The sequence below is a fragment of the Ceratotherium simum genome, chromosome 6, assembly GCF_057802395.1.
Source record: "Ceratotherium simum simum isolate JZ-2026a chromosome 6, ASM5780239v1, whole genome shotgun sequence".
Classification (NCBI taxonomy): Eukaryota; Metazoa; Chordata; class Mammalia; order Perissodactyla; family Rhinocerotidae; genus Ceratotherium; species Ceratotherium simum.
In genome coordinates this window covers 46,332,678-46,348,099 of record NC_141905.1, presented here as the reverse complement: position 1 = coordinate 46,348,099, position 15,422 = coordinate 46,332,678, and positions in this window count along the sequence as shown.

Below are 15,422 nucleotides of genomic sequence, written 5' to 3'. Positions count from 1 at the left end.
AAAGGAGATGTCTGCAATGATACATCATCAGGCAAGATGAACACGGAAATGTTTACGTTGCACAGAAGCCAGTTTGGAGACTACTGTATCAATCAAGGTGAGAGATGATGCTGGTCTGAAGGGGATAGTAACAGATAGGATGGAGAGAAGTGGGCCAGCACCCAGCATGATGGTAAATGCTGCCGGGAAAGATACAAGGATGTATGAGATTAATTACAGTCTGTTGTAGACTAACAAGAGTTCACCTGGCTTTGAGTTAGGACTCTCATTCTTTTTCGTTTATAGTCTAATGGGCCATAGCTGTGATTTAAGGGAATCTTTAGGCACCCATGTATCTTGCATTTTCTCCTCATCTTTGCTTAGATGTAGAATTGTTTCCCTGGAGCTCAACTTCGTATAGTATCAGATATTTGAAAATGTGAGCCTTGGAACCTGACATATCAAGTAACAAAGCAAAAAACAAACAATAAAGTGTTTACTCACACAAAATTTCTTAAATTATTTGACTTTATTTCTATACGCAGTAACAGTAGAAGTTTCCAGAAGCAACAAGATGAACAACAACACAAGTAAAAACAAGTAAAACAATGAATAAATGTTTGTAGGCTGCAGACCCAAATCACAAAGTCAAGCATACTTTCATGCATTTTTTAAATCAGGGAATATAAATGAGGAATTATCTGTACACCGAAGATCTGTAAGAGAAATTGCTGTAAAGCAGCACAAGATGAGCAGAATAAATGGGGAAAAGTTTCAATAATATAGCCTTTAGTAGCAAGTAGGTCGAAACTCTAAAGGGAATTAGAATGTGGTAAGAAAAATTGTTGACATCAGATCACCAATCTGTAATAATGAAAAGAATGCAAGAGCCTCACAATTTAAGTTGTGATGCTGTACAGCTCTAAACATCTTTTTTTTTTTTGTAAAAATACATTATTTCAGATATACCTAACTAGGTAGAATGCTAGGAACTTTTTTCTGATGATGGATTTTTCCTGATACTTACAAAAATATTTGATGTCTTGCTTAAAATGATAAATTTTACCATTAATTTTTTCCTTGGTTTAGGAGTAGATTCATTCAAACCACATTAAGTTCCTGTAACAGAAAATGAGACCTCTGTAAATATTCAAGAATAAGAAACCAGTATTCTGTACTAGTTCTTTGCTTATGTTTTTGTAATGACATTTACAAGACACTTATCTATTATAAAATGTCTTTCAGCAAGAAATTCTCAAGAAAGTGTATTTCATTTGTGAATCCTGCTCTTATAATTAAAACACTACACCACAGTTCAGCCAAGGATCTGATAAAAAAGGCTGTTATTAAGAAGAGTCTGAAGTGTGTCTCTTGTATGCAGCATATATATGGGTCTTGTTTTTTTATCCAGTCAGCCACCCTATGCCTTTTAATTGGAGCATTTAGTCCATTGACGTTTAAAGTAGCTATTGATAAGTATGTACTTACTGCCATTTTTTAACTTTGTTTTTTTTTCTCAGTGTTTTAGTAGTCCTTCTCTGTTCCTTTCTTCTTCTATACAGAATTGATGGTTACCAGAGGGGAAGGGGGGAGGGAGGAGGGTGAAAGGGATAATTCGGTACATGTGTGTGGTGATGGGTTGTAATTAGTATTTTGGTGGTGAACATGATGTAATCTATGCAGAAATAGAAGTACAATGATGTACACCTGAAATTTTTACAATGTTATAAACCAATGTTATTGCAATAAACAAAAAATTAATAATAAATAAATAAATAAATAAAAAAAAATAAAAAAAAAATAAAAAAAAAAAATAAAAAAATAAAAAGTTCCCTGTAAAAAAAAAAAAAAAAGAAGAAGATGTGTTATAGGTATTGGAAATAATTTTTTCCATCCTGTTGTAACTGGGGATTTTCAAGTTTTATATTCCTTAAATTTTCTTTCTGTACCTATGATAGGACATCACTACTAAGCTCATGGTATAATGGGACTGACATTATAGAAACAATTGCCTTAATGAATTTATATAGTTTCAAATATATATCAACAATTTTAAACAAATTAGAAAAATATAACAAAAAATGTGTTACAACTGTGAACACAGCCATTAATTTGAATATGCTTCTTGTACTTGTATCCTTCTATCCTTCTGGACAAATGTGATTTTCATTTTCAAAAACTGATAGTTTCCTATGTTGGGAATTTTAAAAACCATTGACAAGTCGTAAGTACAAATTTTACATAACTCCTTGCAAGGGATTTCATAAAACTGGTTTTCATCAAAGATATCGTGTTATTATAAGAAATTTGAACACTGGATAGTTTAATCATGAGGTTGTTAATTATTTACCATAAAATATGTAAATAAATATAATGTATTGGTATTTTATTAGTAATCATTATGGTCATTTAGAATGTCATGCTATTTGAGTATGAGACAGAATGCTTCTAATTTAATAAAATATATACAATTATAATCTTCAAATTAACATACACATAATTAACCTACAGGTGAATCAATTTACAGATAGTTAATAAATAATATGACTCATATGATTAAAGGTCTAAATCAAGTGACGTTTTGAACTTTAATTTTGTCCAAAGAGAGTTGCAGTTTTTATGGATGTCATGAAAAGTCTGGCCTTGATCTCTTGCACTATTATTTTATCAGAAAGGATAATTTTTTTGGAGAGTAAGTTTATATAACTTCTTTCAGACAAAACAAGAAGAAAATGCCTATTTTTTCTATATTAAGTTACATAGATGGCAACTTTGAACTTTGCCTCATTGCTTCATGCTAAAAGTTGTCCCTAGGTACTGATTAGGTTATAAAGCCTGTCAAGTATACACATGTGACTCAGTCATTTAGGCTCTCTTTAGTGGCCATGTTAGTAAAAATGGGCTAGAATGCTGTAGTATTAAACACTCTTAAAATCTCAGTTCTTTAATTCAATGAAAGGTTATTTCTTACTCATGCTGTATCTCCAACATCGTCAGCAAGGGGCCCCTTTCACTTGTTACCAAGATGACAGGGAGTCTTAACCCATGGTTTCATACTCATCTAGCAGCAGGAAGACAGTACGAATCTAGCACTGGCTGCTTAGGCCACTGCTTGCGATTGACATTTTTGCTAACATTTTACTGGCCAAAGAAAGATCATACAGCCATGCCTAATTTCAGAGATCCAGGGACATGAAATCTCACCATGTGCCCAGAAGTCAGAGAGCCAGAAAATTATTTAGCAAATAGAATTAATCATAAAACACGCTAAATCTTGTCTCTAGGTCATTGTTGGATAACTCTAAATGTATCTCATTAGTGTCAGAAGCTAAAGAATATGTGCCAAAATTTTGTGGAAATTGATGCATTAACTTTAACGTACATTCCTGATCTATGTCAAATGTGGTGATTCCCTTAACAATTCAGGATATTTTCATGTTATAGAGGTTGCTTGGATTTAGTGGTATTATATATAGCCTCAAATAAAATGGCAGAAATGTAATGGAGTCATAACAAGAAAATCACATCACGGGACTTCCTCAATGAGGAATACACATATGGTTGGATGGTCTAACTAATAAAAGAATCCAGGCAGATGCCTGAAATAGCTAAGAGACCAGTTAAACTTGAGGCAAGCACTTGGAATAAGAATATCTAGTCAAGTCCGGAAAGGAGGGTTTGGCACTGGGGTAACCAGAATAAACAGACTGGTCAGAGGTGCCACGTGGCTAGTAAAAGAAAGGATCCAGAGAGGAGTCTTGACCAGGATAGACAAGATGGAAGCAGGTTAAGAAAGAACTGACATTGGTATAGATAAGGATGCGGTTACTGGATTGTTTCAGAAGGAAAGGAAGTAAACCACACCTCCGTTGCACCTGACTTGACAGTAAATCGCATAGTTCTCAGTGAGTCAGAAGACAATTAAAGGGTTTTTTGCTCAAATCTGACTTTCAAAGAGGATATGCAAAGTGCAACCAAGAAATATCACTGTGGGGCAGGATATCCCAACCTTTTAAGAATTTAATCCATTAAAGATTAGTAGATACTGGCTAAGAAAAGATATGACTTTGTTCCTGGAAATTGCTGAATTTAATTCAGGAGGTAGAAACACCTCTTTGGTGCTAACAAGGAATTTCTTTGTGCTTTAAATAGGAGTTGAGCTCTTCAAATACCTGGGGATGTTTCCTGGGAGATAGTATATGCTTGTAAACACATCACTAGGGGAAGTTGAGAGGTTTAGTTGAACAAAGCTGGGAGTTCGGTGAATACATTTATCTCATAGAAGTATCATAATTTTGATAGTAAATTGGAACACTTGAATTTGAATTCTATGATAGTTGAGAATGCTTTCTAATAGTAGTTATTTTCAGTCCAGGTAAGACATTTTACAGTTTGTATATGTAATTAGAAGCTTTTATTTTTCCTTCCTTTTCCTCTTCATTTTATTATATTTAAAGTGAATTAAGAACTTAGTTTTACATACATTATATGGCATTATATAAAAACACTGGGAATAGGAATATTGTTATTGTTAACTTTCTATACTTAAACCTGTATATTTACTAAGTTTATCAGTCTAGATGTCTACTAATCTTCTGGTAACACTAAGCTAAGAAAAAAGCAGAGCCCAATAGAGAATAGATACTACCCCTTGTGTACAATAGCATGTCTTTGTTGTATAACAAATCTTTAGAGCTTTGCTACTTGTAAGTCTTATATTTAAGAAGTCTTTTTATAGCTAAGTCTTTTTTTTTTTTATAATTTTATTTTTTCCCCCAAAGCCCCAGCAGATAGTTGTAGGTCATAGCTGCACATCCTTCTAGTTGCTGTATGTGGGACGCGGCCTCAGCATGGCCAGAGAAGCGGTACATCGGTGCGCGCCTGGGATCGAACCCGGGCTGCCAGCAGTGGAGTGCTCGCACTTAACCGCTAAGCCACGGTCCGGCCCTATAGCTAAGTATTTAAACCCATCATTTCCCAGGAAATGGAGATTGTTCTATTTAAAAGACTAGCATATATTTCATTGTGTTTACTACATATTGATTTTTAAGCACAAAGCTTTTTTGGTGAGGAAGAGTAGCCCTGAGCTAACATCTGTTGCCAATCCTCCTATTTTTGCTGAGGAAGATTGGCCCTGAGCTAACATCTGTGCCCATCTTCCTCTACTTTATATGTGGGACACCTGCCACAGCATGGCTTGATAAGTGGTGCATAGGTCAGGGCCCAGGATCCAAACCTGTGAACCTGGGGCCACCACAGCGGAGCCCACAAACTTAACCACTACGCCACTGGGTTGGCCCCAAGCACAAAGCATTTTTAATTGGACTTTGGCATTTTGTAATTTTTATTTTAGAAATGAACTTCCTAAATATGACCACTTGATCTAATTGTAAATTTTAAATTACTCAGAATGGGAATTTTCTCCTAATAATGATAAAGGTTTTTTTTTGAGTAATGTTCTTCATTTCTGTTTACATCATAAGTCCTTTAACTGCGTTAATAATCAACGTTTTTTGTTAATATAGTAATAGCAGAAAATAATTAGATGTGTTCAGATTTTTTTCCTAATAAGCTTTGGTTGAACTTTGTTATGCCAATTTGAAATATTTTGAAAATAGTACATTGGGTTAGTGAAATTTCAATGTTATGCCTGTATATCCTTTAAAGAAAGATTGCATTTTATTAACATGTTAAGTACTTTGTAAATCATTTTGTGTTCATAATATATAGATTTTTAATATGCATCCTATGTTGATTTCTAATTTAAATAAAATTATTTTAGATTTTATGGAAATAATTTAAGGCACATAAAATGTGGTATTTCATCGTAAAACTTGGAACATAAATCTTTTTAATCATTATTTAAACTTTTAATAAAATACGGTAGACCTGAATATCTATATTTAAGAGACTTTCCCCCCAAAGGCCAACAGTATGTGAAATAATTTGCCCTCCTGCTATCAATCAGAGACTTTCCTCATTTAAGTGTAGACACTGCAGAGAAGATGATTCATGACCCAGAGACCACACTGCAGGCCTATTTACTGCCTCAATTTTTTCACCCTCAAATTTATACAGATTTTTGAATGCCTCATTAATCTTAAGAATCTGCCCAGCAATGTTTCAAAATTGTGGTCCTTCATGCACAAGAAGCCTAAATATTTTAAGCATCATACAATTAGATTTTGTAGAGATGCTATGGTAAAGAACAGAAATAAATAGAGAATAAAACAAAGGCTTTTCCAGTTTTTTTTTTTAGTCGAAAAGGATTTTCATGTTTACAATTGCTGTAACAAGCATTATCATGATGACTGAAACACCGCTTGGATTAGGAGAAAGCATATGAGGAAGGTGAGAGTAGGCATGGCCTGAGAAGTTAGGGACAGTTGGTAGACTAGGGTTTCTCTAAAGTGTCATTAAATCTGATGGTTATGGTTTTCCCAATCCTCGCCATCCCCCTTTATCTGACTATCTTACCTTTGATATCTTTTTGTTTTTCAGGAAGCTCTTCTGACCTTTAAGACTGTATGAGAGGCTTGAATTATATAAGTCCATAACACTCTGTATTTATGTTAGAAACATAAAGAAACTTAAAAGCAAGTTACTTTTAAGTCATTGCTTTATCCTAGAGCATTGTGGTCATCTGCATGATCAAAACTATGTTACTGCCGTATCTGGTTTCCAGGTGGTGGGGAAGAAAGATGAGTAGATAGGAGTATGTGTGCAATGAAAGTAACACACAACATTTCTTTTCATTTTTTTTTCTTTGTGGTGAGAAATTAGTCAAATGGCCAAGCTTTGAATCAAAGGATACTTCCTTGCTATGTCTCCAGGAGAATTAATTTTGATGGACATACAGAAGTCTCTACTACTGGGTGACTATATTATATGACTTTTTTTTTGGTGAGGAAGGTCAGCCCTGAGCTAACATCCAATGCTAATCTTCCTCTTTTTGCTGAGGAAGATTGGCCCTGGGCTAACATCTGTGCCCATCTTCCTCTACTTTATATGGGACACCACCGCAGCATGGCTTGACAAGTGGTGCCTCAGTGCGTGCCCAAGACCTGAACCTGCAAACCCTGGGCTGCTGAAGCTGTGCGCACGCACTTAACCGCGGTGCCCCTGGGCCAGCCCCCCTTATATGACTGTTTTTAATAAAAGAGAAATGATCAAATGCATTCAACATGCACTTTATTCTTTCTGATGAGTCATTATACACCATCACATCACAAATATATACTTCTTTGGTATATAATCATGATATAGTATAAACATATGCTATGTGGACATTAAAATGATTTTGTAAAACCGTATTTAATAGACTGGAAATGAGTTCACAATATGTTGTTAATTTTAAAAAGCAGATTGTGAAGCAAAATAATCTAACTTTGTAAATAAATCCTGTGTGTACATATGTATGGAAAATATTAGAATAATATACATGAATATGTTAGTAGTACTTATTGCTAATGTTTTTGCTTTAGCTAACTATAGTTTCTAATTTTCCTGATAAGCATGTATTTATTATGTAAATAAGTAAAAATAATAAAATTTGTATATAAAAATTAAATATGGGAATTCTGAAACAATCACAGGAGAATTTAAATTCAAGTTCATTCTACTTCGGCTATGGTTCAGCTAGAATTAATAATTCCTCTGGCCAAAAGCTTCAGAAAGCCTTATGATATCCTAGAGAAAATTTGCCGGAAAAGTTAGGGGAGGGAATGTGAGAAGGAAGGAGTTAAAACAGCTGGCCCGTGATCTGTTTCTCCCATGATTATTATGGCTTGTTCCAGGAGGAAAGAAAACAAGGCAGATAACTGATGTGCTCTTCTTGTAAACGTGATAGCTGGACTTCTGGGCAAATATATCAGTATTTTCTAGGAGGCAAATTCTTATCTATAAAGTGACTTGCGTGGGATGTGTCTGTTTTGCATTTTCTTATGGTAAACAAACTACGATTACAGATTTATGAAGCATAACTTCCTGGAGAATGTCACATAAGATATTCAATGCTTAGGGATATAAAATGAAGATGTTTCATAATTTTAACCCTCCCTGTTTTGTGAGACAATCCACAATCCTAATTTGGAAACTTTATCTGTTATTCTGGCCAGAAGTATATGCTTAATGAAGGAAGGAGGACCTGGGGACCAATGCAGGATGTAGTAGACTTCTCCCTGATTTTCCTGAGCGTCTTGCTTGCTTATATTCTTAAAATTATCAATAAAGTTTGACACTGGGTATATTAGTTTGCTAGGGCTGCCATAACACAATATCACAGACTGGGTGGCTTAAACAACAGAAATTTATTTTCTCCCAAGATGAAATAGCTAGCTTTTGGTTAGAGGCAATGTTATAAGATAAGATAAATGGATGGATAAACAGATAGATAAATAGATAGATAGATAGATAGATAGATAGATAGATAGATAGATAGATAGATAGATAATCTTTGAACACTTGATTCACATCCAGCATGGAGAGGTACTCACACGCTAGGAAGCATGCAGGAACTGTCTGGATAGAGAATAGCAGGTTCACACCTTTGACCTTACCCTCAGTCCAGGGCACACTTACAGTGAGTGTATTAGTTGGCTAGGACTGTCATAACAAAATACTACATACTGGGTGACTTAAACAACAGAAATTCATTTTCTCACAGTTCTGTAGGGTAGAAGTCCAAGATCAAAGTGTTGGCAGCTTCGGTTTCTTTTGAGACCTCTCTCCTTGGTGAGTAGATGACTGCCTTCTCAGTGTGTCCTCACGAGCCCTTTTTATCCCTGTTGTCTCTTTCCCTTCTAATAAGAACATCAGTCATATTGGATTAGGGCCCACCAATATGAACTCATTTAACCTTAATTCCCTTTTTACAGGCTCTGTCTCTAAATACGGGCACGTTCCAATGTACTAGGGGTTAGGACTTCAAGATATGACTTTGCGGGGGACACAATTCAGTCCATAATACTGGTTCAGATCTCTAATCTACGTGTATCTGATTTAAATTTTAATCTTTTATGTTAAAGCAGAAAAAAATAGTAGTTGTGAGTTGTGATACTCTCTCAGTGATATAAGAGCTATGCTAATATTAAAATAGATTCATGTTGTCACAGATTCACATAAGAAGTCTTATCACGAAGCCCATAAAAACACAAAAATGTAAAGTGAATATCTGAAATGAGTGCAACATTTAAAACTAACACTTTATTTCTTATCTAAATGGTGTAGTTGGTTAAACATTTTCATCCTTTATTTATTTATTTGTCTTAATGATGAATATTTGCTTATTTGTTTCCCCAGCTGTGGTATACAAGTTAACAAACATTTTGCCATTAGAAAACTTGATTCCTATTGTAAGAGGATATCATAGATTTTTAATCAAATAGGTAGAATTTTTTCCTTTTCACTCAAAGTAAAAGGAGATAAAAATAAAGGCTTGATATTAGCATCAATATTGTTTCATTTTTATACCCATTCATAAGCTTATGTCCATATGTGATGTATTCAACAATTAGGATTTCAGACAACATGTAACCAAAGTAATCTAATCTTTAATCTAATTATTTGCTGTTTCTTTTCTTCCCCCTTTAAAGGAAGCATTTCCTCCAATCTGTGGACTAATTAGGGTTTTCTTGCATTGTCTTACACCTGTAGCGCCCGGAACGCCCCTCCAGTGCAGTGCTACTCTTGGCTTTGCCATGGGTCACCCTCTGGTGACAATGATCACCACCTGGAATTCTGAGCACCTATTTACTCATTATGCAAGTGTCTTCTCTCCACTGTAGCTGAAGAGGTGGAGTGGAGTTTGCTTCCCTTTTCCTTGCTTCTTTATCCCTCAGTCCCTATAAGGCTAACGTCTAAGTCTGCATATGTTTACAGTAGGGACGCACCAAATCTGGCTTAAGTTGTGGCACAGGGCCAAGTCAGCTACTTGCCATTAGTTTTTGGCCTTTGGTGACTGACTAGTTGAATATCTACTTCAACATCATGCAGATATCATCAAGAACAGAACAAACACAGAAGTGCTATCAATGATTTTGGAAACATGTCATGTTTTCCTCACCAATGCCAGTTTCATGTTGTAGTGCAAATATCACAGAATTGCTCACTGTAGCAAAGAGAGAATGGGCCTCTTTCATCTTTCTTCAACTATGGAAAATCTGCATGATAAGCAAAAAAGATTGGAAATTTTCTATCATGCACTTTTACAATATGTTCAAGTAATCTGAAAAGCAGTGATTTCATGCTTATAAGATTATTGAAAAAAAAAAGCTTTAATATTATACTTTGCTGATACAAATAGTGAAGTAGATATATAACATAATGGCATGTTAATACCAAAGTAGACTTACTAACAACCAATGATTGCTTTAGAGAAAAGAGAGAGTTCACTGGAAAGCACTGAATCACACAATCAAAACGATGTCTCCTGTACTCAGGTATTTCTTACATGATGATTGTGTTCTATCCCTGGAAAAAAATTACTAAAATTGGTAAATGTGCAATTAAATCTGAGAGGCAGTTGGGAATTCAGAAGTGATTTTGTTATCCTGAAAGTCAATTATATAGCTCCGTTGTGACATTTATAGATCAGAGATTTAAGGGCATTTTCTTCAAGTGATTGTGTTACGTGGCATAAATGCAAACAAAAAAATCAGAAATAAAAATTAGAGTGAAGGACAGTGAGTCTGCTTCTGTAAATACTCATAAAGCATCTTCCTCAAGTTGCGTGCAAAGCTTCAGTTTATGGGATTGCTTCAATGAAATTGCAATGTCACTATCAACCAAATCTTCAATTCTAAAGAACATTGTCTTTAATTGGTTATTATTAACTATAAAAGAAAACTTAAGAATTTTTTACATCACCCTTGACTGTGACCTATTGAGGTTTAGCTGAACTAAAATATATGTTGCTCCTCCACGGATCTCAATTAAAAGTAATTGTCTATTTAGTATTACAAATATTCAGTGTAGTATCTGTAGGAGGGCCTAGCAAGTGATAGGGCTGAGAATTATTTTTTCTGTAAAGCCAAAACAATAACCAAAAAATCTCGACACTACCCTTTTTAAAGTTATGGACTTACAAAATACAATTCCACAGTCTGGGGATGTGTTTTAGCGTTATTTGTATATCTCAAATATTCATCCTATGATGCTGATATTCAATTCAGCCTTGGCTTGGGATAAATTGCTGTTTTAACATTCAACTGTTTAGCGTGTAGCCAAAAGTTTTATTCATTTACGTTTTTTTTTTAAATTGATGTTTTAATAGTTTTTAACATTGTGAAATTTTGGGTTGTACATTTTTGTTTGTCCATCACCATATATATGACTCCCTTCACCCCTTGTGCCCACCCCCTATCCCCATTGCCCCTGGTAACCACAAAACAGTTTTCTCTGTCCATGTGTTAGTTTATATTCCACATATGAGTGAGATCATACAGTGTTTGTCTTTCTCATTCTGGCTTACTTCACCTAACATAATACCCTCCAGGCCCATCCATGTTGCAAATGGGACAATTTTGTCTTTTTTTATGGCTGAGTAGTATTCCATTGTATATATATACCACATTTTCTTAATCCAATCGTCAGTTGACGGACACTTAGGTGGCTTTCACTTCTTGGATATGATGAATAATGCTGCAATGAACATAGAGGTGCATAAGCCTCTTTGGATCGTTGATTTCAGGTTCGTTGGATAGATTCCTAGTAGTGGGATGGCTGGGTCATAGGGCATCTCTATTTTTAATTTTTTGAGGAATCTCCGTACCGTTTTCCATAGAGGCTGCACCAGTTTGCATTCCCACCAGCTGTGTATGAGGGTTCCTGTTTCTCCACATCCTCTCCAACACTTGTTTTTTGTCTTGGTGATTATAGCCATTCTAACGGGCGTGAGGTGATATCTTAGTGTTGTTTTGATTTGCATTTCCCTGATGATTAGTGATGTTGAACATCTTTTCATGTGCCTGTTGGCCATCTGTATATCTTCTTTGGAGAAGTGTCTGTTCATTTCCTCTGCCCATTTTTTGATCGGGTTGTTTGTTTTTTTGTTGTTCAGTTGTGTGAGTTCTTTATATATTGTGGAGATCAACCCCTTGTCAGATGTATGTTTTGCAAATATTCTCTGCCAGCTGGTGGGTTGTCTGTTCATCCTGATTCTGGTTTCGTTTGTTTTATAGAAGCTCTTTAATCTGATAAAGTCCCACTTGCTTATTTTTTCTTTAGTTTTCCTAGTCTGGGTAGGCATGTCATCCAAAAAGATTCCTTTATGACCAATGTCAAATAGCTTGTTGCCTATATTTTCTTCTATGAGTTTTATAGTTTCAGGTCTCACCTTCAGGTCTTTGATCCATTTTGAGTTAATTTTTGTGAATGGCGATAGCAGATGGTCCACTTTCATTCTTTTGCATGTGGCTGTCCAGTTTTCCCAACACCATTTATTGAAGAGACTTTCCTTTCTCCATTGCATGTTCTTAGCACCTTTGTCGAAAATTAGCTGTCCGTATATGTGTGGTTTTATTTCTGGGCTTTCAATTCTGTTCCATTGATCTGTGTGTCTGTTTTTGTACCAGTACCATGCTGGTTTGATTACTATTGCTTTGTAGTATGTTTTGAAGTCAGGGATTGTGATGCCTCCTTCTTTGTTCTTTTTTCTCAAGATTTCTTTAGCTATTCGGGGTCTTTTGTTGCCCCATATAAATTTTAGTATTCTTTTTTCTATTTCTGTGAAGAATGTCATTAGGATTCTGATTGGGATTGCATTGAATCTGTAGATTGCTTTAGGTAATATAGACATTTTAACTATGTTTATTCTTCCAATCCATGTGCATGGGATATCTTTCCATTTCTTTATGTCATCATCGATTTCTTTCAATAATGTCTTATAGTTCTCATTGTATAGGTCATTCACCTCCTTGGTAAGATTTATTCCTAAGTATTTTATTCTTTTTGCTACAATTGTAAATGGTATTATCTTTTTGAGCTCTCTTTCTGTTAGTTCATTATTAGCATACAGAAATGCAACCAATTTTTGTGGATTGATTTTGTACCCTGCCACTTAGCTGTAGTTGTTGATTATTTCTAATAGTTTTCCAATGGATTCTTTAGGGTTTTCTATATATAAAATCATGTCATCTGCAAATAGTGAGAGTTTCGTTTCTTCGTTACCTATTTGGATTCCTTTTATTCCTTTTTCTTGCCTAATTGCTCTGGCCAAAACTTCCAGTACTATGTTGAACAGGAGTGGTGAGAGTGGGCAGCCCTGCTTCGTTTCTGTTCTCAGAGGAATGGCTTTCAGTCTTTCCCCGTTGAGTATGATGTTGGCTGTGGGTTTGTCATAAATAGCCTTTATTATGTTGAGGTACTTTCCTTCTATTCCCATTTTGTTGAGAGTTTTTACCATAAATGAATGTTGTATCTTGTCAAATGCCTTCTCTGCATCTATTGAGATGACCACGTACTTTTTATTCTTTTTTTTGTTGATGTGATGTATCACGTTGATTGATTTGTGGATGTTGGACCCTTGTCCCTAGTATAAATGCCAATTGATCATGGCGTATGGTCTTTTTAATGTATTGCCGTATTCGGTTTGCCAATATTTTGTTGAGGATTTTTGCATCTATGTTCATCAGTGATATTGGCCTGTGATTTTCTTTCTTTGTATTGTCTTTGTCTGGCTTTGGTATCAGGGTGATGTTGGCCTTGTAGAATGATTTAGGAAGTGTTCCATCTTCCTCTATTTTTTGGAATAGTTTGAGAAGGATGGGTATTAAATCTTCTTTGAATGTTTGGTAAAATTCACTGGTGAAGCCGTCTGGTCCTGGACTTTTATTTTTTGGGAGATTTTTGATTACTATTTCAATCTCTTTACTTGTGATTGGTCTATTCAGATTCTCCATTTCTTCTTGGTTCAGTTTTGGGAGGTTGTATGAGTCTAAGAATTTGTCCATTTCTTCTAGATTGTCCAATTTGTTGGCATATAATTTCTCATAGTATTCTCTTATAATCCTCTGTATTTCCGTGATATCCATTGTAATTTCTCCTCTTTCATTTCTAATTTTATTTATTTGTGCCTTTTCTCTTTTTTTCTTAGTAAGCCTGGCTAAGGGTTTGTTGATTTTATTTGTCTTCTCACAGAACCAACTCTTTGTTTCATTAATCCTTTCTACTGTTTTTTTGGTCTCAATTTCATTTATTTCTGCTCTGATTTTTATTATTTCTCTCCTTCTGCTGAATTTGGGCTTTGTTTGTTCTTCTTTTTCTAGTTCTGTTAGGTGTAATCTAAGGTTGCTTATTTGGGCTTTTTCTTGTTTGTTAAGGTGGGCTTGTATCGCTATGAGTTTCCCTCTCAGGACCAGTTTGCTGCATCCCATATGGTTTGGTATGGCATATTTTCATTTTCATTTGTTTCCAGATAGTTTTTGATTTCTCTAATTTCATCAATGATCCATTGGTTGTTCAGTAGCGTGTTGTTTAATCTCCATATTTTTGTCACTTTCCCAGTTTTTTTTTCATGGTTCATTTCCAGTTTCATCACATTATGGTCTGAAAAGATGCTTGTTATTATTTCAATCTTCTTAAATTTATTGAGGCTTGTTTTGTTTCCCAACATATGTTCTATCCTTGAGAATGTTCCATGTGCCCTTGAGAAGAATGTGTAGTCAGCTGTTTTTGGATGGAGTGCTCTGTATATGTCTACTAGGTCCATCTCATCCAGTTTTTCATTTAAGTCTACTATTTCTTTATTGACTTTTTGTCTGGATGATCTATCCATTGAGTAAGTGGGGTATTAAGATACCTTACTATCATTTTGTTGTTGTTAATGTCTCCTTTTAGGTTTGTTAATAGTTGCTTTATGTACATTGGTGCTCCTATGTTGGGTGCATATATATTTATAAGTGATATGTCTTCTTGGTGGAGTGTCCCTTTTATCATTATATATTTCCCTTCTTTGTCTCTCTTAACCTGTTTTATCTTGAAGTCTACTTTGTCTGATATGAATATGGCAACACCTGCTTTCTTTTGTTTGCCACTAGCTTGGAGTATTGTCTTCCATCCTTTCACTCTGAGCCTGTGCTTGTCTTTAGTGCTGAGATGTGTTTCCCGGAGGCAGCATATTGTTGGGTCTTGCTTTTTAATCCATCCTGCCACTGTGTATCTTTTGATTGGAGAGTTCAATCCATTTACATTTAGGGTAATTATTGATATATGAGGGCTTAATGTTGCTGTTTTGTCACTTATTTTCTGGTTCTTTTGCGTTTCCTTTGTTTCTTGTCCCGTTTGTTTCGGACTGCCAATTCAGTTTGGTTGTTCTGTCTTATGACTCTTCTAGTTTTCTCTTTGTTTATCATATGTGGTTTTGTTTTGATTATTTGTTTAGTGGTTACCTTGAGGTTTGTGTAAAAAATCTTGTGTATGTGATATTCTATTATCTGATGGCCTCC